Genomic DNA, 24,521 nt, shown 5'->3' on the forward strand with positions numbered 1-24,521 from the left:
AGAAAATAAGATGGAAATGTTCATGGTCAAGATAAGAAGAGGGAGATCACTCACTAACTACCATCACAGGCAAAACAGACTCGACCTGAGGAAATTAATTCAATTTTATTACAAACTAATAGCAAAGTAGGATGGTGACAAATAAAAAACAAAACTAAAACCACCCTCACCAACCCTCTTCCTTCCTAGGCTCAACTTCACTCCTGATTCTTCCATGTCCTCCAATTTTTTTCCCCTTTCTTAAATATTTTACTCACAGTGGCTGATGGGCTCAGCTGTGCCTTGCAGTGGGTCCTCAGAGAGGCCACCCCACAGCCCCACACCCAATACACACTGGTGGGTTTAAGACACATGAAAACCTGTTTCTTTGGATCTTATTTACCACTTTTAAAGAAGAACTGTAAAATCATGTTAATTCACATCTCCTCTAAGTTATTTTCAAGTACTTTTAGATACATCCGAAGATCTCCAGAGAGGTCTATGAAACAGAAGTCACAAAGATGGGTCTGGGTCACCCACCCTTAAAGCTTTTTTTGGTGCAAATGTTGCATTTTTCACAGAGGAGAAAAGCCTTACAAGATATCTGTGACACAAAGTGGTGACTCAGAGGGAGGAAGGGGAAAAACAGTGCCTCAGGAGGAGAAAGAGAAACATTTTCATTACTAACATTCTACTTCCTGTCCAAGAGGGGATGAGCAAACACATCCTGGATCATGGTTACTGAAACACTGACTCAGAGAGCAGTGATGTGAGGGCTGTGACCATGCAGATTTGTGTGGATGAAAACTTAACTGCTGTCACCTTGTGAGGTTTGTTAATAATATTGCATAGGAGGAGTTATCCTCTGCAAGTCCAAAGTAAAAGCTTATGATAGTCCTTCCAGGAGATTCATCTTTCATTGGCCTCTCAAAGTACACTGCAGGTACAGATACTTTTCCATACAAGCTAGGAGTGTGGTCTGGGTTGCTAGGGACCTTTAAATCTCATCTAGGCAATATCCCTGAAATGAGCAGGACATCTTCAACCACACCAGGGTGCTCAAGAGCCCTGTCTGACTCCTTGAACATTGCCAGGGATGGGATGTCTATCACCTGTCTGGGCATATGTAATAGTCTGCTTCAACTTTCATAAAAGGTTAATTGCCTTCTATATTCAGAATAGCTTCAGTAAATAAATATATTTGCTCTCTAAGGAAAGAGAATATGTAAAATTTTCATAAAATTACAAATATCCTAAATTAATTGCAACCTACAGAAATATTATTTTTCAAGAGACCAATGATAATGAAACATTCCTTTGTGATACCCATGCTACATATTCAAAAACACAAACTCTTTTTTTACAGTTTCAAAGCAGTTTTTTGCCCCACACCTTCCCAGCACTTATGTAAATTTGTAGACAGTCCACTCACACCCAAAGACCTAAAAAGTCAAGAAATCAGTCTCTTGTCTTGCTGCTATGTCCTCCATGGCACCACAAGAGCCACTCGGAGCTGGAGCAGAGCGGAGCATCCTTTAGAGCCCAAAGCCAGGGACAGCAGCGAGGCCTGGGCTCGGCTCAGCCTGCGGACCAGGAAGCAAGTCACAAGTCACACTGCTGCCTAGAGGAACTATTTATTTCACGTGCTGTTTCACTGCAAAGGGTCCCATAACCTTGTGCAAGGATCCCGCCTCGGCAGGATTCCATCTCCTGCTGCTGTGGGAGAGAGGGCGACAGACAGCCACAGGCGCACCCACCGCATCCCCGCGGATGGCGGGGCGGGGGTGCTGAAGCACAGCTCCGTACGGCCCATGGAGCGGTCTGCACAGCCGGGCGGGCACGGCAGCGGGACCGAGAGCGGCTCCGTAATCGCCCCTGGCCACGGACACCGCCCGGCTGCTGCTCCGCTCGCTGCCGGGCCGGGCCGGTGCCACCCCTGCCCTGCCCCTGTCCCCTCACTGCCTCTGCCCTGCCCCTTCCCTGCCCCTGCCCTCTCACTGCTCCTGTCCCTTCACTACCCTGTCCCTTCTCTGCCCTGGCCCTGCCCCCTCACTGCCCCATCTCTTCACTGCCCCTGCCGCAGCCCCCAGCCCCGATGCCGGTGGAGAACGGAGGGGTTCCCGCGGGCCCCGGGCGCTGCCGGCGGGCACGGAGCCATGGGCAGCAGCACGGGCTCTGCGGGCAGGATCAGCCCAAGGACACAGCGTGTGGGTCCGCCTGTGCCCCACAGACGTGTAACATCACCTGTGAAAGTGTGCCCTATGTCTGCATCGGGTTTAGCCCTGAATGCCAAAATAAATTTTAGTTTCACACATAGAGTGTTCAACGCTGTGGAACTGACAGCACAGGGAGCACATTGACCTGTTGGAGAGAGTCTGGAAGAGGCCATCAGGATGATTAGAGGGATGGAGCACCTCTACTGTGAATAAAGGCTGAGAGAACTGGAATTGTTCAGCCCAGCAATAGGAAAGCTTCAGGAAGCACCTAATTGCAGACTTCCATTTCCTGAAATGAGCCTGCAATAAAGTTGGAGAGGGACTTTTGACAAGATCATAGCATCATAGAATATAGAATGGGCTGGTTTGGGTTGGAATGGGGGGATGGAATGTAAGAGAATAGAGATAGTGCAGAAGGCAATCTCACCCTTGAGGAGTTACAGCTGTATTAATTACCAACGATTAGGAACAGGCCTGCCCTTAATAGGCCACAGCTACGTCCAGTAAGGATGAGTGCTATAGAAGAGTGGGTTAGGTAGTCGAGAAGAGCTGCTGGAGTTTGTTGGATATGCTGCAAGGAGGAAGGAGTCAGTGCTGTGAGGAACTGCCCATGAGAAATCACTGAGAAGGTATGGAAGTTTTGTAATAAGATAACAACAGGACAAGACCCTAAAGATCATCAAGCTTTAGCCTCCCTGTTGTGGAGAGTTGGAACCGATCCTGCGCTGGTTGTCCCAGAGCAGGGTGCAGTACTCCAGGTGGGGTCATATGGGAGGATCTTGAGATCAGCTTTTAGATACACTAATCAATATTCTAAATAAAATTTTTCATTCACATATCACCTGCTACTTTCAAACAAGCAGTGTGAAATACATCACTACAACATTATTAAAGCAGTAGTGTATTTTTTAGCAGACAAGCTCTAACCTGTTGGACCTATGTGCAACACATAGTGCTCCTGGGAGTACAGAAGTAATGATTGCAGGGACAGAATTTTGACTGATATGTGCAACAGACTGCCAATGCATCTGATCCTCAAAAACATCACCAAGGACTAGCACTTGTCCCAAGTGTTGTGTATCCCTTTCTACCACGCATTTGGACTAAGCACAATGTTGTCAATTTGTTCTTTCTTACACAGGACTGTAGTCTGAGGAACGGGAGGAGACAGACTTTGCTAAAATCTCTTGACAAATTAGAGATAGGCAAATTATAAGGGCACATAGAGAAGCATTTAGCTTTTCTAGCTAACACTTCTAAGTCTGAATGACACTTTTGTTCATGTTAGTTTTCAATGAGACATTTGGATGCAGGCCAGTAATTTTTTTATATCCCTTAGCAGACAGTGCTAGATGTATGCTTATGTCAGAAGGTCGGAGGCTGCAGTATATTTAAAAAACCATATTTTCAAAGAAAAATCATTCTTTTTTCCTTCTTTCTCTTAAGTGAAAAAAGGGGAACCAAATAGTTTGAATTAATCTGTTCACTCTGAGACTTCTCTGAAAAGACATTAGATTTTGTCAAAACTTGACAAGATGTTTCGGGTGGGTTTTGCCATGTTGGTTTATTTTTCCCACACCCCACAGAATTATACTGTTCCATCAGGGGTACAACGTTTCACAAGGGTGTATAAATTCCAATGGAAAGGTTTCTGTATGCCACATTTTTTGTCAGTTGTGGTCCATTTTTTGTTACTTCCAAAAGAAGATGCCAAATTAAAAAAAAGTAGAAGGGTCTTTCTAATCTGAAAACAGATACTTTCACATAATTTCATTTGTGATGTTGATACGAGGGGTTTGGATCTATTTCAGCACAGAGCAGAAACACATGGCAAAATGAACTTGTCATTGTTCAGAAAGTTCAACTTGGAAATCACAGATCTGTGCCAGCATGGCACTTGTGTGGCTGGCCATCAACATAAGCACCTCTTTATTTGCATGCACCATGGCAGATTCTTGATCTCCTTTTAGACCATATTAAATAAGGAAAAATATACATATTAGTTTAGAAACAAATATATATATAAATTTAGAAACAAACATATATAGACCTTCCTTCTGAGGCTTTTAGTTAAAAGGCTGTAGCTGTTCTGACAACTTCCATGTGGCTCAGGCAATGGTTAAGAGCAATGCTCTAGAAATGCAGGCTGTATTTTGATATTTCACCATTGAACAGTAGATGTAGACTCTTGTGTCTTGGGATCTATATCCAGAGCATATGTCTGTGCTCCGTGAATCTGTCAGATTGAGGTATGTGAAACCAATTTTGTGTTCAAAGGGTCTTCCCAAGGGTAAAAAAAAACCCCTAGATTCTTGCTGGTTATAGCCTTCTGTCACTGCCTATCATGTGACACAGTGCATAGAAACAGTTTAAGTACAAAGGGGTAGAAAGCTGTTATACTTTACCCAAATCTGAGAATTGATGGATAAAAGTCAGACCAAGTGTCCTATGCTAACATAAAGAAGCAGTAACAAGAAGTGGGGGGAAAAAAAGAAACCCTAGCCCAGCAGTGAAGGTTCAGCAGCTGGCTTCTGGAGCAAAGTATTGCTTGGCACCTTGTCTTGCAAAACAGAGAAATCCAGCTAGTCCAAACAAATAGGAGATCTAGTTGCAAATGTATTTGGAGTAGATTTCTATCCACCACTCATCTCAAGTTTGCATATATTCTTTTCTTGTAATGGACTCTTGAGAAGAAAACTAACTTCCCCAATGAGAAATAGTCACAGTGGTAGTAATTTCAGAAATATCCATGTACACTTCCCATGCAGCAATATTTTGTTAACAGTTTATCCAGGACTTCTGTGACATATAATTTTTACATTCCATATTCTTCCCATGTAGTTACAGGTTTGAGAAGCACTACAGATGGACAAAACAAGAAATCACTGTTTCTCATTGAATTTCCAATGCACTTGATACTAGATTTACTCCACAGTACCACAGAAAACTGCTCACAGCAGCAATGCAAGTTGGAAGGTGTTACTAAAGTGATGACTGTCATCATCCCAAACAGGGATGATCCTATTAGGGCTAATAATAAAAACATTCAAGCAAATATATAATCAGTGCATGGAGATAAGTTTCTCTAGGCTAAAAAAACCTCTATAGCCTCTTGCTATAAACAACTCTAGCTCTGCTCCTAATGTACATTTTCTTTCTTCATGCATTCCAAGGTCTCATGTGGACACAGAAGCCAACAGCTTACATTCAAGATAACAAACAAATGGGAAACCAATGTAACAGCTAAAAATAAACAAATCTCTATTTAGTGCTATTGTTGCTGCAGTGTAGTGCTATTCACATGCAGAATGGACTGGGAACCAGTGTGTCTCTAACCCTCTTCCTCTCCAAACAGGCCTTTCTTTGCCTTCCCTAGCAACCATTTAAACAGCACAAAGGCAGAAGATATATGAGCCTCCTGAATACAAGGATTTCACACTCATCTTGCTGTTGCTAGACCCAGCCATCACAGACAGAAAGAACCACAACAGCTGGACCAGCACTGGCATGCAAAGGTCAGGCACTGTGTCAGTCACTCTGCCATCACGTGTTACTGCAGTAATGGCTTCTTCTGTTTAAAAGCAGTTGTCAACTGTCAAGTGGTATTTATTTCTTCACTCAGAAAATAGTCCTGTACTAATAACACCTTAGAGATTTTTAGTACAACACAGGGAAAGAAAAAAAAACCTACAGAAAAACAAACTCAAACCCAGAAACACAGCTAATGTAATTAAAACCTATTTTACCATGAAGGGTACTGTGGAAACAAAAGAAAACATAAATATTTAGTATGATTATGGAACAATCTGTTATAGGGTTCATACATTATTATAGGCATAAGTAGACACATGCCTATCGAGAGAAGAATACATCTGAGATTCCCTGGTAAGAATTACAGGAGTGCTGTATCTACTCCAAATTAGCAGCAAACTAAGGATGCAAGTATTTTTCTTACATTATTCCCTTCCAGACAGGTCAGAAAGAGCTGAAATAAGAAAAATACTAAAACATCAGTACATTTTGCACACACGGCCTGAGTGCTCTGCAACCTTAAGACCTGAGAAGAGGGAGAAAGAAGAGCAGAAGAGAAGCTGGGAAGAGGACCCCTGCTTTACTCTGTGGCAATGTACAATAGAGAAGGAAGAAACTAATACATAAAACAAGGCATGAGTGCTGCTGCACTGGCTTCTCAGTACACCACATTTGTGGGGTAGAAGTCTTTTGCCTGTGTTGAGGGATGAAAGGAGAGAAGTGACAATCCCCAACTCTCTGAAATTGTTCATCAGCAGGGTACCACAACAGTGAAAGTTTCCCTGTGTTTTCTAGATTCTGTCTTACTTTCAAGATTATGTAGTCCAAAAAATTAACATTTGTTGCTTTTTAAATCACTGATAAAGAGAGACTGGCACGAGTACCCAGTCTATCACATTGCACTGGGAACCACCTTCACAGGAAGAACAAATATTTGTCTAAACAGACAGGAATTGCTGTCTGAATTCTAAAGAAGTTTGAATGTTTTCATAAACAACCATTTCTAGCTTTCCTTCATCTTTGCTGCCAAGGAAAGAAAAGTGATTTTTTTTATATCCCCAAACTGAGTTTATAGCTTTTAAGAAAATCTTTCAGAAATAGGTAATAGCATAAATAATTACAGAAAATCACTCTTAGGGGAAAAAGATCAGTCTTAAAATTCAAACAAGACAACACATTAATATTTACAGAAGGAATATGGAAAGAAGGGAAGGGACAAGAATTACACAAGAGAGAGATTGAATACCAATATAATGATAAGCTCTGTCCTTCTGCAGAGCAGCAGCAGATGCCTCAGCCCCTGCAGTTCTGCCTCTGGGAGAAGACAGGAGAATCAGAAGCTAGTAAGATGCTGCAATAATTTTATTTACACACATTTACACCCATCTGAGGACAAAACCGGTCAAAGAAGACTTAAAGCCTGTTCCTTTTAATAGTATTTTCATGTCATACTTGTAAACGTATGATGAAACACATTTTCTTCCAGAAAAGACTAGTAAAAGGACTGATGCAGCAACTTTGCTATTCATAATGCTTCTGGCAAAAAAACACAGAAAAACTCAACACTAAACTGTTGTTTCACACAAAAGCATTTAGTCTAATAACTTACTCAGCTATGACAAAAAGATGCTGTATTATTACTTCCCTTCCCTAATACTATTGTACAACAAATATGGAAGTGTTTCCAGCACATAATTTAATGGCAGGCTCTAGCAGACACAATGTATTTTATTAATAATATGTCTCCAATTTTGAATACAAGCTTCACAGTGGGAGACTCACTGGATGCTGAACATCACTCTGACTTTAAAAAAGAAATAAATACATAAGGTTATAAACTTATAAATCATTCAGAAAGCTGCTTGGCGTTAACTTTTGCACTAATTGTTTGGAACTTATTTAGCTATCAGTGCAAAAAAAAAAAAAGTCAACAGTTCCCTAAACCATCAATCTCAAATTTTAATTACCTAAGAATGAAAAAAATATGCTTTTCAGAAAAAAAAAGTCACAGGCTGAAACAATGGTTGTAAGGTTGTAATGTCCCTAAAATATCTTTTTCTTTCATGAAAAATGGAACCCCCTCCCCCATTTGTTTAGGCATTTCTAAACTTTTCATCAAAATTTAGTTTAAATACAGATTTTTTTCTTTTCTTCTGCTTTTCAAGTGGAAATGTTACCAAACTAATATGCAAATTTTTCTGTTCTTAAGCTCTCATTTAAAAGCACAAAACAGAATTTAAAAGTTCATAAATATTCTTTACAGCATTGTCCTAGGGTGATGTTGTGATGCTTGTATCCCCAGTTGTGTGTTCTCTTTACGCTGGATATTATGCCCTGTGCCTTCAAGACTGGCTCTGAAGACTGAATGTTTTGTTTTGGTATCAGTTATCAGCCTGCTCACTCCCCCATGATCAGCAGGACACAGAGATGAGGCCGTACATGGTGCTGCTTTTGCTTTTTGCTTGGCTTTTCTCTTTGCTCTTGCTCCTGCTTTGCTCTTGCTTTTTGCTTCTACTCATTAGTTAGTTTAGCTAGATAGTCTGGATTTTCCCTAGATTGTTTTTCTTTCCCTTTTCTTGGAATCACTTGAACCTGCTCTGGGACTGGGACCTGGAACACCGAGAGTTTGCACCTTGTGGCTGCAGCAGCTGCCCCAGCGCCGGAGGGACCAATAACAGAGCGACCACTCCCAGGAGAGACTTTCTGAATTTGTCTTCTTTTTCAGAGTGGTGTCATCCAGTATTGATCATTTTGTGTGCTGGGGGATGCTGTGCCTGGTAAATAAACAGGTTCTTTTCACTTCTCTCCAAGGAATTCTTCCTGAACTGGCTGGGGAGAAGGGCTGTGTGGGTTTGCTTCCTGGAGGGACCCCCTTTGGAGGTTTTCTCCCAAATTTGCCCTAAACCAGGACAAGGATTTATCTTAAAAACTATTCTATTATTCAAATTGACTATCGCCAATTCAAAGCGTCTCGTTTTCAAATGTTCAAAGGTTATGTATCCCTATTGACCATTAATTTTATGTGGTTTTAAAATTAGACTAAAACCACTCAACATTTTTGCCAATTTCTTTAGCACAATGTGACATCTGCAATATTTGCTGAATGAGGATTTTAGTCCCCACTCAATTTCTGCAAATGCAATGAGTATTCTTCCTCCATTTCAAGGATTAATTTTGCAAATGACACTTTAAGCACTCCAAGCACAATGGAATAAGTCAAAAATAAATCCTTCAAGTGCAAGAGGCCAGCACAGATGTGCATGAGTCCCAAATGCATTTCATTCCCCATGCTGACAGTCTTATCGTGTCCAATAAAAAATGGCCATTGAGACCACCACACTTGTAACATTAAGCTTCATCTTCTCTCCCAGCTGGAAGGGCAGTCAGGTTTATGTAATGCAGCTATTTTATTTTCACCACAATTCTTTTGCATGGCTGGGCAATGCAGGCAGAAGGCTGAAGTGATTGTCCGCACATATCTCAAAGCAGACCAGCCCTCTAGTAAGGATTTTATGGGGTTCAAAAAACCTCCCTGTGAGAGCCTGGGAGTTCCTAGTGCTCCCGATATTCAGTTTAAGCATTATCCCACATTGTTTCTTCTGCCAGTACTTTATCTATCCCTCCCAGTCTTCCACCTCCAGACTTACAGAAACCAGACGCTGATGTAACAGTATCAGATGCTGGAGCTAGCAGAGACTGTCACCACTCCTGGGGACACAAAACGAATAGGATGACTGCTCCAGCCCAGTGCCACACACAGGCACTAAGTGCTCCTGAGTTTGTGCACAAGCAGGCAGGGTTCCTCACCATTTTATACCTCCTTGGGATTTTATAGCTAGTGCAGACCTACACGGCACAACAACAAGCAAGACATGGCACCACTACAAAGGATGCAACGCCACTGCAGTCTGCATGAGTCCCTCTGCAGCTGGGACATGTGATCACACTTTTAAAGAAATGTCTGGATGCATTCCTTGGGTTGTTTTTGAACCCTTACTCACTGGTTATAAAAGGCTGATTTACTATTCCCATAATTTTCCATCTAGTTTTACAATACTCAGAAAAAATGTGTTCAGAAGTTTCTAATGGGTGGACACCTTGAAGCTCACTGTAGGAACTGGAGTGAGAGAAAGGGACTGCAGGCAGAGCTCAGAGCCAGGGCTCAGAACTATCGAAGATTGTTTAATAGCCAAAGGCAAAAACACCCCGAAGGTCAGTGGCGCTCCCCTCTCTATTTCCTGAAAGCAGATGGTGGAAGAGTTTGGAATTAATAGCCCTGCAGGGCCCAGCTTGGCACCAGCTCCCTGCAGAGATGATCAGCCTTTTCTGCTGACAGCCTGCGAGACAGCGCTCCATCCACGTGGCAGCGTGTGTGCCCAAGAACCGCCCTGCAAATAAATCTGGGAACACTGATCACTGGATGGCATCAAGTGCACTGAGAAAACTTGCTTTCTTGTTTATAGTAGATTTTACTGTGCAATTCTGTGAAAGTCACTGACTCTTTTTTTTATTCAGTAATTCTAATAAAGAAATGTGCATATCAAATCCAGCCCCAAACAGTGTTTTGCTCCAATGAACAATGTAGCAACACAAAACATTGCTTTTGGTAAAAGGCCATCCTCTCCTCTCCTACACACACTTAAAATTAACTGTAAATGTCTATACTTAGATTCAAAAGCTAGTTCAAAATCTTTTCTCCTCATTAAAATGTGATAGCATTTACTGCTACCTAAATATATCCTTACCACTCACAGAAAAATTCAAGACCTCTAAGGTTTTTTCTTTAGTGTTGTCATTGTAATGTTTACCAGTAATCATATGCAAGAAAACTAACTCATGCCAGTCAACAAGATTTTTTTAGAAAAACTTTTGTCATTTCAATGTTCTTTTCTTGTTGTCCAAGATAATGTGTTGCCAAGTAAGGTTGAAAGATTTTGACTTAGAAGGAGACAGCTCAAAGACAGACTTGGTTATCTAAAGCCATGACTATTCTCATAAAACCTGGGTCTGGTGCTAGGGTAAAAATAGTTTAATCTTTCTGTTCTTATGTGATTGAATTAAAACACTACCCGATTAAAATGACTTTTCTGATGATAAAATTTATTATTTCTACTTACTTCCTGAAAACTTTGAAGGAGAACAAAAGTAACCCTGCAGCTGAAAAATAAGCCCCACAATGCTAAATTAAAGGAGTTCAATCTAGTCAGCTCATAAGGGAAGGATGAAAGGTGAATTGTCACTGAATTTAAATGATTAGGTATGGAAAATACTAGAGGAAAATTACTTTCCAGTCTTGAAAACAAATGCAAAGGATTCAACTGTTCTAACCAGAGCTTAGATGAACAAAATCTTAAAGAGATTAAATTTCCAGACAGTAAGGGAAATTAAACTTCTGCCTATACTTGAGGCAGGGAAAAGGAATTAAAAAGGTGTCAGTCCCCAATCCTGGTGGCTCTCATTATCCACAGTGGTGATACCACTGTCCTTTAAGTATAATGACAGCAAAACCTAATGTGAATACAAGGCTTCTATGAAGGAATTTTTATTTTTTTTTAGATTATCCCTCAGCAACAAAATCTCTATAAAAGAGTTTGTACACTCAACTGTTCATTTACTTTTATAGAAATTTTTGTAGGCAGAATATATGAGGCGATAAGCAGTCCAGCTGTAATGCTACCAAGGGCAAGACCACGTAAATCACATAAACTTTCATGTTCTACGCCATAAAATTACACTTGGTCAACAGCTCATCCAGACTCACTCTTACCACAAGAGATTTAATATTCAATGTTCTAGGCAGGTCAGATGTCAGCAGCAATTAAGAGGTTGTCTTTTTGAAGGATTTTTTTTTTTTTTGTGGAGTAGAAATTCATTGAGGATATGTGGAAACATTTAGTTGAAGTACTCCTAGTCTTTTAGGAAGATGAACTGGAGATCCATTGGTCCTAGGAGCCACCCACACGGTCACACAGCCCCCAGGAGAGTCCTCTTTGCTGCCACCCTCCTCTTACCTCCTGTGTTCCTTGAGAAAAAACAATCTCTGCTACCAGGCTGCAGCAATATCTGAGCAGCTTCCCATATTCTGCCCAGCACATTCACCTGACATTCAGGGTGTTTCTGTACTCTCCTCCACAAAAGAGCCTGATTTGTTCAATCTGCTCTGCTTTGATCAACAGAAGGATGCACTGAACACAGTGGGAGTTAGGAAAGTCCAAAGGAAGGTGCCTGCACTCTCTGTTCCAGAAAATATTTTTAGTTAGCAAACAGTGAAGAGCCATGTGCAGAAATTCAGCACCTACCTGTGATCTAGCTTGAAGTCTCCCAGGTCTACACACAGAGTTCACCTTTCTCAGATTTGTCACCTTTCAGCTGCAGCTTCTTCTGCACCATGCCTCTCCAGAGCCCACAGAATGCCCTATTTCATATTGCTGCCACTACTTTGTACCCCCTACCTGACTTCCACTGCTGGTATGTTTTGGAAATAAAAGCCAGAAGAGGCAGTAGCCTCTGAAAACAGGAAAATATGCAAACTGCAGTGTCCAGCAGAGATGTAATATAAAAACTTTTTATAATTTTTACTCCAGACAAAGTCTTCTGGCGAAAAATTCATACAGTACTCAGTTTTGGGGGTATTTTAGTTCCTGAAACATACCACCCAAAAAATGCAGGAACCAAGAAGTCTTAATAATAGCAAAAACTACTCCTGAAATAATGGTTAGAAATTGAGTTACCTCTGGGCTTGGAAAAACAAAACCAACATTAAAAAATTTTTTTTAAATGTACTTTTCAAAACAATCCAGGCATCTACTCTGCACGTCAGTTGCAATCCACTATTAATACATCACAGCAGTCCTTCTCTCCAGCACACAAGCCAAGCACTCTCCAGGCCTCCTGACAGCTCTAATCCCAAGGGCTCTGTCCCACCAAAACTCAAATACTAGTAAAAGATCAAAGCCAGACCTTAGAAACTCAGTACTGCTCATAAGGAACCTTGCATGCTCAACAGGACTATTTCACAGCCCTTTGTGGAGCACTAGTTCTAATTAGGAATATTAGAGAAACCAAAAAAACCCTAATTATAGTTATGATTTTAGTGCCGCAAAATATTTTTTATTTCAGATTATTTGTATCATTATTAGTCTGCTGAATTATTTCATACATGTCATATTTAAATATGCTGTCTTAGCAAATAAAAAGAACTAGAAAATTTAAAAAATAAAATACATCCTTTTAAGTTCCCTTCTGCCTTTTCTAATTTATCTGAAGAACTCCGGGTTGAGCATCTCTTCAGATCTTCATAAAGTCCATTACATAGTCTATACAAGCTCTGTGAAGTACTTCTCTCTCTCATCTCCTAACCTACTGCTATAAAAACAAAAGAAGAAAAATGCCACAATCCTCACATGCAATGAACAAGATAAACCCCCATCAAGTACTTGCAGGTTAATCTGGTTCTATAAATACAGCCTTAACATACACCCAAAATCCCTTTTCCTGAACTTCCAGAGGGAAAAACATAATCAGTATCTCAGTGAAAGGAAAGGGATGTGAAGTCTTAGGAGGTTTTGTTTCTGGATTTTTTTAAATTGGAAACTTGGTTTATCAGAGTAAAGCAGGCATTAAGCTTGGTGGGATGGCTACTGTAACTCAGCCATCCCACCCCACAGGGCTCAGCTATCAAAGCTGTCTGGGAGAAACTCTGTGCCATTCCTACTGGGAATACAACTAAAAATACCAGCCCAAATTAGCAGTGTGCAAAGACAGTCATCAAGCACCTTAACACCTTCCTGACAGAACACATGCAGAGCTTCTATTCAAATTTTATTACCATGTACCTGAACTGGGTATCTGTATTGAACCACAGCAGTTCAAACTACTTTTAGGCTACTGCTGGGAAAAACAAAGAAACAGCAAAACAACAGCAAAAGTACTAAAAGGAGCCTATTGCTAGAAGAGTTCTTCTCTCTTTCACATATCCATGGAATAACTACTGTTGGCTTTTTCCTAACTTGGAAATGAAACTCAAGATCATTTTAGTAAGGAGGTAATATAAAAGAGGATCTTTATTTGAAGGCTTTCAGGAGCAGTTATGGAAAGATGTCCACAAAATTTCACCCTCACCAGGGGTGAATACACATTTATAGGTTTTAGGAAATTAGCATAATGGATAAAAAGCACCAGATAGGAGCACAAGTGGTGATGCAATTCCCCCCCCCCAGCTCAAGCCCCTCCTCTGGAGCCCCCCTTCAGCACAAGCTGTGCTTTGTCCATGAAATGTATCTCTAAGAGTTGTTCTCAGCCTTGGTTCCCAGGAAGAACCAAGACAGGACAGGGGCCTTGTACCCCAACACCCCTCAGGGCTTGGAGCTCTGGAATTTGTTTTGTCTTTCTGCTTAGGGAAAGGCCATGGAAAATTACTGGGAAAACTAGCTACTAATACAACAGGCTACAGAGCCACAAATATGTGTGAAAAATACAGAGAACATATAAAAGGAAAAAAAAGGCAGAACATAAACCAGCATTACTACAAGTAGCATATTCATGTGTAGCCACTTTATCAGCATCTAGAATATTCTTCAGAAAAGGTGAGGTTTTGAGACACTATGCTCTGCTGCACCATCTTCAACTCCACAGATTCTTTTTACCTTCCTATTACCAATAGGCACTATTGAAAACATAGACCATATGTAGTCATGAAACTACTTATATTTTCTTCTGCAGCCACAATTGCTCCTGTATCACTACTTATTTTTAATTTCCAAAATCCAAGTCTGCATTTACAACATGATTTTAATAACAGAAGCTGGTGCAGGTACTTGATTCAGAATTTCTCAGGACAGCTGATGGCTGACAATTTATAGTTATTAGTGTCACTGCTTCTTAACCTTACTGGTTAGTTTGTTTTGCTTTTTTCCTCTGAGCCGATTTATGTCAAAGCAATGCCACACAGGAATGAGGCAGCTTGGGATTTTGCTAATTCAGAGGGTGCTGGGGTTTGGCTGGGTAGGAGAAGGAAACAGCTATTCACTGTGCCTCTGACCACTGGGAGACAGTGGCAGCAAAGCCAGCACTGTGACTGTGAACCTGCCACACTTTTCATATCACTTTGGTGATATGAAATTACCTGACTGCTTTAACTGCCCTTTTTTTGGGGGTTTAGCAGGATCAGCTCTGCCTTCAGCTCCTCTTCCCCTTCCACCTTCCATCAAATGGACACACATCTAGACCTCTAACTGTGACCCTTATCCATAAAATCCTTTTATTTCCTTTCATCATTTTAATGTCATTGTTCATCTCCTTGCCTTCAGGTTATGGCAATGCCACTTCAATGTCATTTTCAGTGTAACTCTTGATGCTAGAGGCTGAGCTATGCAGGTGACTGAGCATCCCTATCCTCCTTTATTCAGTACAACCAGCATCCTCATGGATTCACAGTGGAGAAGTGAGCAGCAGCAAATGCCCCATAACTAAATGCCACCTCCTCCAGCTGTGCTGCTGCTGCTCCTCTGCTGCCTGTCAGCAGCCAGCACTCAGATGAAGACCACACGTTCCTTTTAAAAAATCAGATACAAATATCAAAAACTCTAGTTCCCCTTCAAATATAAATGAATTGAACTCTTCTCTGAATCACCTCTGAGGATTGTCTGGCTCTACACATTTCAGGATAGAAGATGGTAACTGCTACACTATTTTGTGTAATTTTCTTCTTTCCATATCCTTCAGATCTTCTAGGTGGCAGCTAACTCACATTCAAGAGAAATGGGAAGAGGAAGGGAGCCATCACCATGCTTGTTCTCTGCTCTTTATTTCAAAGTTTCGTGGAACACTGTCTCTTACATTACCCCTCAGGTGAAGCTCTGCCAGGCTCTGACAAACTGCTTTGCTCACAGGCTATGGGCTGCCTGTGCTACCACGCCTCTAGCCCGCAGCACCGGCTCCTTCTCCTCTCCTAGCAGGGTCTGGCTCTTAAAGGGAGAGTAAAAACACCTTTTTCCTTCTGCAGAGGCAGCACATCAGCTGCTGCTGTGCCCCTACAGTGTGGGACATGTGCCCACAGGGACTGCAAGGCTCCCAGCACAGTCTCTGCCATCACAGCAGCAAACGCTGCAGCAAAACCGCTCATCTGGGTGTGAAATATTGTGCATAAGCATTTCAGCTAATCAATCCTGAACTGATTTAGTTACAAATGTTCAGGTATAAGGGATTCTAAATCCAGACTCTCTCAGTGCAGGTACCTGTGCTAAAGCTTTGCTTTAGCTGTGGTAGAAATGCTGATCAGGATGTTGTGGTATAGCTCAAGATTTTGGCATTCAAACAGGATGGAATGGTTACTATATTTAGCAGTCCATCAATAAACTGCAATCTAATTTAAACTGACATTTTTACAGTTCTTGAAGAAACAGGAAAATTAGAGGGTTGGCTTGTTTAATAAAGTATGACAGGGTTTTTTACTATGATATTTTTCTTTTTTATACTCTTATTAGAAATAATTAGAAAATTAATTAACAATTGATGATCAGACTCACTGATGCCACCATTACTATCCACATATAAAACAGGCTAAACAAGGCCTAAGGCTAAAACATTCCCTAAAAGTAAACCTATCTTAAGGCAAAAATGCTACAGACAAGATTCTCAACTGGAGTTGAAGCTATGCTTCTCTGTAACAGGGTAGCATCGACTTCCACAAACACTTATGGCCTTAGACTGCCTAGGTAGAGTGTTAGGTCTTTTGCAGTCCAACCTTTCTTGTGAGCATCTTCTACTCTCTGGTTAAAAAGGAACTACTAAAGTTAAAAATACTTCAAAGTCTCTGACTCCATTCTGAAGTTCTGTCTTCACCCAGCAGTGAGAGCTGTCTCTCATTTATTGCATGTAAAAATCAGGATTTAAATAAATAAACAAACCTTATTTGAGAAACAATCACAACAGCAGCAGAAAAATGGCTGTACAACAGCAACTACTCAAGTGACAATTTAACAAAACAGTATTAATTTTGCACTCAGTTACCAGTTTGCAGTAGTCTAGGACAGCTGCTTAGGCCAAATGAAGTCCTTCTACTCAGAACAGTAAAGTTCATGGAGACTGATAGAAAATATTTTTTTCCATATTATCATTTTCCCAGGCTTTTATACCTGAGCTTCCTTTCAAAAGGAATATCAACCAAACAGCAAATCTCATTGGAGAGGAAAAAAAGAAAGATTGTTATTTCTCTGCTATTCAGAATGAGAGAGAAGCTTCAGCAGACACAGGAACAATTCACTGAAGCCTGTACGTCGTTTTGAAAAAATAAAGCTCATGCTTTGATCATGAAATTTATACCATTCACTCAAAAGCTTACCTGCAGTTAGGAACTTAAAACATAATTTTTAATAACTGAAGTGCACAGATATGAGCTTGAGACTCTCAAGGCAAAGGAGATTAAATCAATAAAGATATCAACAGCCAGCCCTCCTTTCCCTCCATTCCTGGTACCATCAATCCACCCTAGATGGATTAGTGAGATATCCTCCTGCATGGCCTTGTTAGCACAGCAAAGGGTGGTACAAGGGTAGCTTATCCCCCCCATCTGGCTGTGGGTAGGGGATTTCAGGCAGCGGTGATCATGATCATATGTGCCATGTGACAAGACCTCCACCAGCACAATTTCCAGACCCACACGAAATCTGTCCCAGGCACCACAAACATGGGGGATACCAATGAAAAGTAGGGAGAGATCTTTCACTACATGAAAAACTCTGAGGCCTGGCATGGATTATTATATGTGCCTCATCAATTTTGACTCAAAACCAAATTATTTCATCTCTCGATTATCACAGTGGTAGGAATACATCACAAGGTACAACAAAAAAAATTGGAGTTATCCTTGATTCCCCATAGGGTACCTTCAGGAAAACTGGCCACAGAACCTACAGATATGCATCAGAAGGGATCAGGTTCTGGATTTATTGTCTGTTTAACTTTTTTGTACTTTTAAACTTTTACAGAGATGGCCAACACCAATAAATTATGACTCAGTAAATAAGCCAGCAACATGTAATGTGGAGCCATTGAAATTCTGGAGCTCTGCACAGATGCCCCATTTCTTTCCCTAGGTCAGCAATCACTTATCCTGAGTGCAGGAATACCAACACTGAAAAAGACATTAGGTGCCAAATTCTTTAGAAAACAAGATACTGTAAAGTCCAGATTTAGCATTAGTCCTGAATAATATGTTATGATCAGTTACCTACATTTTTTATTTTTTTTATATATATATATAGCTTTAGGCCTATAAAGCCTCTGATTTACCACAGGCTAGGAAGATGACCATGACCATTTTCTTCTATATGTGTATTTTAACCTGGCAAGAACACTCAACAGGAAATTACACTATAAAATGATACAAAATAATTTTCATGCCAGTCTCTCCATATTTCTATGAAGAAACATGAAAGATAACCACTTATAAAACAATTTCAAATACCACCAGTCAATCTGCTTGCAAAACCAAACTAGCAACCCTTGTTTAATCTCACAGTATGGATCCTGCTGCCTGAACTCCAAGTGTTTGACGTACCCATTCAAAGTTGACTTTGCATTTCATGCCTTGGCTCAGACATAGCAGTCTGCACTGTATCAGGCCTGCCACCTTGTAAGGGAGAATAGTATATCAGCAACACTAATTTCTCTTCCTCCATTGATTAAAAGCTGTGGTTTGTCCCTTCATGGTCTGTGTGATGATGTTGACTGTTCCTCAAAATATTTCTTGCAATGCCACCAGTATTTGAGGACATATTTCCCAACTGTAAATAGAAACTATATCATTCTGGAAAGTGGAGATAGAGCTGAGGATACTAACCATATTGATTTTTGTTGTGTTTATCTGCCTCTTTATATCTCTGTAAATCCCTAGTGTTTCTGATATTACTTTTTAACAGTGCATTTTTCCTGTTTCCCACTGAAATAAATGTCAGCAGATGACAACCTAATCTTTGTTGTTGCCATTTGGTAATTTAACTGCACTAAATAAGGAACAGAATCTGATTGCAGAATCTTTTTGCACTAGCTTTGTGTTATCTTAACATCTTTTTCTGCTGTCTTACAAGGCTGAAGATCAAAAGCATAAATGGTAAATGTTATCAGCTTATACTTCAGCATTAACCACTTTTAAACTGTGATTCAGCAACTTTGCAAAGATGACAGGTAAAACTTATATAAGAATCACAACTTTGGCAAACATGATTAACTGCTTAGATTTAAGGGGTTTTGATAAGATTATCTCAGGGAAATATGAATAAACAGTCCAGCACATCATGCAAAGTCACAGAATCATTTAGGTTGGAAAAGACATTTAAGATCAAGTCCAAGCATTACCCAGTACATACTATACTATTCCCAGCAACATAAACTAATTTCTAACTATTTTCTTGTACAAGACCAATTTTTTTTTTGTCCTGTGCTGCCAACTCTTCTGTTTATTTTGGTCTTTGCTTTTGGTGTATAAACCATCCATAGAGTTGGTTCAGCCTCCCTGTTCACTTCAAGACTAAATATCTCAGTTCTGCTCTTCTATTCTTTTTAGCCCCTAAACCCATTTATACTGTATTTTCAGATACCCTTTAGAAATATTTTCATAAAGGCTAAGAGAGCCATAGCACCTTAAAAGAGGAGTTATGCTGCCTCTGGTGGTTCTTTAACTCGCATTTCCTCACCTCGTTCACAGGGGATGCAGACTGTTCTCATGGGGCTCCAGGTCAGTGAATGTGCTGGTGGGGGAACATGGTCTAAGATCAGCCCTAAGGGTAGGAAACAGCCTATATCAATTCATCTTTAAAATAATTTGATAAAAAATAACCATAAATTGGCAAAGAAAACATATGCATTTCAGAACTCTTGACTACTCTAACAGTTTATAGAAGCTGTTCTAGATCTTGAGTAGCTCTGAGAATTAGGCTCAATACATAAGCAAAGCAATTTTTCAATACCTATAGGAAACCACAAGCCCCAAATACTAATGTCTGCAAGTAAAACAGAAAATTCAATGGCTAAAAATTTAAATGGTTGCTAGTAAGCCACATGCTTTAAGACTTTATCAAGGCACTGTCAAATCAAAGAAAATCACGTTTGCATGAAGTTGTCACCCGTCACGTTAGATATTCATTTTTATTTATTGGAGCTTCATCTCTTGTGCAATGAGTGACTCAGGCTGCTCCAGGATCCAGCATCTTTCACAGTAATGGGTTCACTAAAGCTGTAGCACTGCTCTTGGCTTCTGCTCAGCAGTTGGCCTGAGGTTACAAACTGTACTGTTTATTGAGCCTCATTAAAACCACTGTCATGTGGAATCAGCTTTGCTTGGCTTTAAGAAAATGTAGAATTGCCTAAACATGCAATTGCTTTTGAAGTCAGAATGCTAAGTTTGTACCATATTCCAGTGATTCTAATAATGATTCTAATCCTATTCCATGAGCAATAAATGGTCATGTGTGTTTGTTGGTTTAAAACCTGATTCTGCAAAGGCAGTATTTATACTAAAATAATTTGAAGTCAGCTTGCAATTAATGTTGCAAAACAATATTTTTCTAAGTAACAAAACTCAAATCCTAACCCTGCAGGAGTTGTAAGGGCATTGTATGTGTCCAATACTTTTGGCAAGAAACAAATGAATTATTTTAAATTTCGTATTTAATGTTCAGTTCTGGCTGGCCTGGAGTGTTTATTGAGCTGTTATCTCACATACTATAAAGCACTGACAAAGTGGGTTCTGCATGAGTGCTATTAAATATCCTCAAAGTGCCATTACAACTGGCAGCCTTTTTGTAAAACAAGACCTTAGCAGCTTGTGATATACAGTAATTGATATAACAAGCCTGTGATATATTATCATAGTGTTCCTGCTCCAGAAGTGGGGCTGGCTTCTTGGAGATACTGAGGAGAAAAAAAACTTTCCCCTAATATGTTCGTACATTCCCTTAGAACCATTTTATTGGTCCATCCAGAAAGGAAGCGTTAGAAAAGAAGTCTGACAGAAAAGGGTATTTAAGCCATCATTATAAAGATGGAACATGGTTAACAGTTTTAAAGTGGCAGAGGAACAGATTTAATAAACATTTCTGAACCTTTTTTGCCATCATAAATTGTGATAAAAAACAAAAGAGAAAGAATGAAGTCAAGCTACAATAAGGAGATAATTCTGAGCAGTAACATCAATTAACAAAGAAATCATCCAGGCATTGAACTTGCTTCTGCTAACATCAGCAGCAAAATTCTTGGCAATTTTGTAAGATTACATCCATTGCAGGAAAATTAAAACTTCCTTATCAAACTAGATGCTGTGGTAATTTCCTTTGGGAATCAGGCTCTTTTTTTTTTTTTTTTCTGAAGTAATTCCTATCAGAAACTATATTTAAATGAACTTTTGCCTACAAAGAGAAGGGACTTCCCTCTCTTGTATTACCCAAAACTATTCAGAGCTGGAATTTAGCATTAATCTATAACTTTTAGATGAAGGTCTAATCTCATGACCAGAAAGCCCAGTGTTAACTCACTGGGCAATTGTCATGGTTTGACACTGGCACAATGCAGAATACCCTCGCCCTGGTTTCTGCTGTGAGATGTGACCAGGAATAAGCAAAGCAGGCTCCCACTTAGAAAAAAAAATTATTAACTAAACTACAAGGGAAAGGGAAAAAAAACCACACAAGGAAAATTAAAACTTCAGAAATACATCTCCTCCTCCTCCCCACCAAATTCCCAATACAAAACATCCCCCAATCATCGACTCTCAGTCTGGCACCACCCTTCAGAACACTCAATCCTCAGTTCATCAAGAGGAGGAGTCCTTCTTGTGCCAATGGTGACCTCTTCCTTTCATGTCCAGCGCTCTCACCACTGAAGATGGACCAGAGCTGCTTCTAGGGTCGACTTTTAAAGATGCTTTGTCCCACTCCAAAAAGGCACTATCTCAACTTTGGGACATCTGTTCCCCCCATATTTTTCACCCCCAGGGCCGAGGGGTACCCACACCAAACCCTCTTGGTCCTGAGGCATTGCCTCCCCCTAGAATGCAGTCCCTGTATCACAAGGAACATGGCTCTGTCCATGGCTACACACAAAGAGTCCAGCATAAGCTACTCCATCATCTCTTCCACCTGAGTTCTTCTCTATTTCTCTCGTGCCCCATTTCCTCTTATCTCTATCTCTCTTCTCATTCAGCTCCAGGAGGATTAGCATTTGTAATGTTTCCATCATCCAAGAAAAGGGTTAAAAATCTGAGGCTCTGTCTGTCCAGAACTCCCACAGCTGCCCAGCCGGGCACCTTCTCACACCTCCCCCCCCCTTCTCCTTCTCGGCCGGCCACTATTGAATTTCAAGGTGGCACAAGCACAGGCACAGGGTCTCTCTCTGTCTCTCCTGGGGCAGGGGGTGGCTGCCCGATGCCTCTCAGTGCTCCTCCACCCTTCCATCCTGCAGGGGCCTTCCCCTCCCTTCTGTCCAGGCCCCGGCCTACCTCACCCGGCCGCATGGCTGCCCCTGGGCCTACCTCACCCGGCCCCATGGCTGCCCCTGGGCCTACCTCACCCGGCCGCATGGCTGCCCCTGGGCCTACCTCACCCGGCCGCATGGCTGCCCCTGCCCAGCCCGCAGCCACGCAGGGGAGCTCTGAACCTTTCACTGACCAGAACCCAAGAGAGCCTCCCAGGGGAGAGCCCTGCTTTAGCCCCATGTTCTCAAAGGCGGATCCAATGTCCCAATGGCCACATTAGGTGCCAATATTAAAATCTGAGCACCCATTGGCCTGACCACAGCATCCCAGAAAACATATTTCCTGTCAAACCATCACAGCAATGCATGTGAAGGGAGAGTGGGGACCAGAAACAGGAATAAAGATATATTTGGTATCTTGGGGTACAGCCACTGGGAAGCATTACCATATTCTCATGGACTCAAATTACCTCCATAATTTGTAAATCCAAAATTTCTTAATCCATTCTTCATTTTCCTTCTTTGAATTCTCTTCACTTCATCAGTTTTCACATTCTTTCCTCTACCTTCCAGGGATCTGCTCTACACTACTAAACATGTATGAAAAGAAGCATATATACCAAGCATATATGTCAGTCAGAAAAAAAAAATCAGATATATGAATTTCATCTTGCATATGGAATACTTTATTACTCCTACATTTTTATGTAACTATTTTATGTCCAGACAAAGTGGAAGGAAGGCTGTGAAAATTCTCTGCTAGCTTGCTCACAGGGGAAAAGGTAGTGCTTTCTTTCTTCTTTGAGTTACATTCTTCTTCGTTACCCAAGTGAATTTAAGATTCAACAGTGCATCAGGAATTAGCTCTTCCAATGTGACATTACATTTAATTCAGTGTTTTTCTGACTGCTTAAATTTTATGCCATTATGGTTCTTAACTGTAAATCATACTCTCAAGTAATCATGGTTTGCAAGCATGAAATAACCAGATCAATTCAAGTATCCTTTCTCCAGATGAAAATCAGAACCTAAAGGAAGAAGTGGGTCCAGCATGGTTTGTCCTCCACTAATCCAGCAGGCCAGAAAGAACTGTGAGAAAATAAATTCGAAGCTCTTCGATGTCATGTTTGGTATCATGATATCAATCTTGTCTTTTCCTCTTCCTGTTTGAAGAGTTATGCAAATTTCTTTTAATCTCTATCACTGTGATCATTTCAAGTGAACAGTAATCTGATAGTCTGTTTTATAGCCTCTTTGGAATATCTTAAAGGTCTAGGCCTTTTTTTGCTACTATATCAAAAGTGGCTATTATTAAACTCCAAGAGAGAGTTTAAAAGTCAGTAATTTTAATGAAAGAAATCAAGAAAACTGGAACAACCCCACTCCACTTCCAGGTGACACATAATATATTAAAAAGAATTGGCAAATCAAAGAGCAAACATATGATGGAGATGGCTCTGCAGGAAGCAGTAATAAAGCAGCACTTCAGCATTGAAAACCTCAACTCTCCTTTCATTAGCCCAATGAAGCAAACATGTAACTATTGTTTAACAACAAGTACAAATGATCAGAAAAAAAAAATCAAAAACTCCTCTATTAGATGAAGTAGTTCTATGTTGAAATAAAAAGGGTCTTTATGACCCAAGAAAAACTAAAACAAAAGAGGCAAAAATAGCAATATATCTCTTCATCTGGTGAGTAAATTTTCATTCAGTTCTACTTAAACACCTCATACAGAATATAAATTATCATGTTTTGATTGTGGTCCATTATTATGGCAGATGAAATGCCAGCTAAGGTGACTCATTAGACCTTCATCTAAAAAGCTTTTCCTTCACTGCAGAAATGGAAAGTGAATGGAGTGGTGGGCTGTAACTATGATGTCTGCCGTCCCCCTTTTGCTCAGTCATGACTTCAGAAGTGACCTTGGCTGATCATAATGTTTTCAGAATGGTTTATCACTTTCTGCCACTTTTTTCTAGCATGAGTTGTATGATTTAGCCCCATAGCATAACAAGAACTAAAACACCACAAAAATCAGTTTACAAAACCACTGTGAGAATAGCAGTCCTATTACTGACAAGCAGCCAGCACCCATGAAAAACCCAAGGAAAGCTCTTTCCAGACCATTGTTAGCCAGAAGTTTCACCCCTTGAGCAATGGAAATTTTTCCTGTAATCCTTAGAAGAAACATCACACTGTCTTCACAAAATCCTTGGTGTTTCTTTACTGCTGATAAATGCGAAGGCCTTTTTGAATTCCCTAGAAATTTTGCCTCTGATATCAGCTCCACACGTTAATTAACTTTTTGTGTAAAAAATACATGCA

The 24,521-nt window shown here is 40.5% G+C and overlaps 1 protein-coding gene across 6 annotated transcripts in view; it reads right to left on the reverse strand.

Annotated features, from left to right (window-relative positions):
- The window catches only part of OXR1 (oxidation resistance 1), a 266,515-nt gene that overhangs the window by 179,303 nt on the left and 62,691 nt on the right, over positions 1–24,521 (reverse strand). The window contains exon 2 of one of the 6 annotated variants that reach the window (XM_066564442.1): positions 19,421–19,504. The exons of the other annotated variants lie outside the window; for them this stretch is intronic. The gene's annotated coding sequence lies outside the window, so the exon portion shown is untranslated. The remainder of the gene's footprint in view (positions 1–19,420; positions 19,505–24,521) is intronic. 6 annotated transcript variants of the gene reach the window in all.

Source organism: Molothrus aeneus, chromosome 1, assembly GCF_037042795.1.
Source record: "Molothrus aeneus isolate 106 chromosome 1, BPBGC_Maene_1.0, whole genome shotgun sequence".
NCBI classification, from domain to species: domain Eukaryota; kingdom Metazoa; phylum Chordata; class Aves; order Passeriformes; family Icteridae; genus Molothrus; species Molothrus aeneus.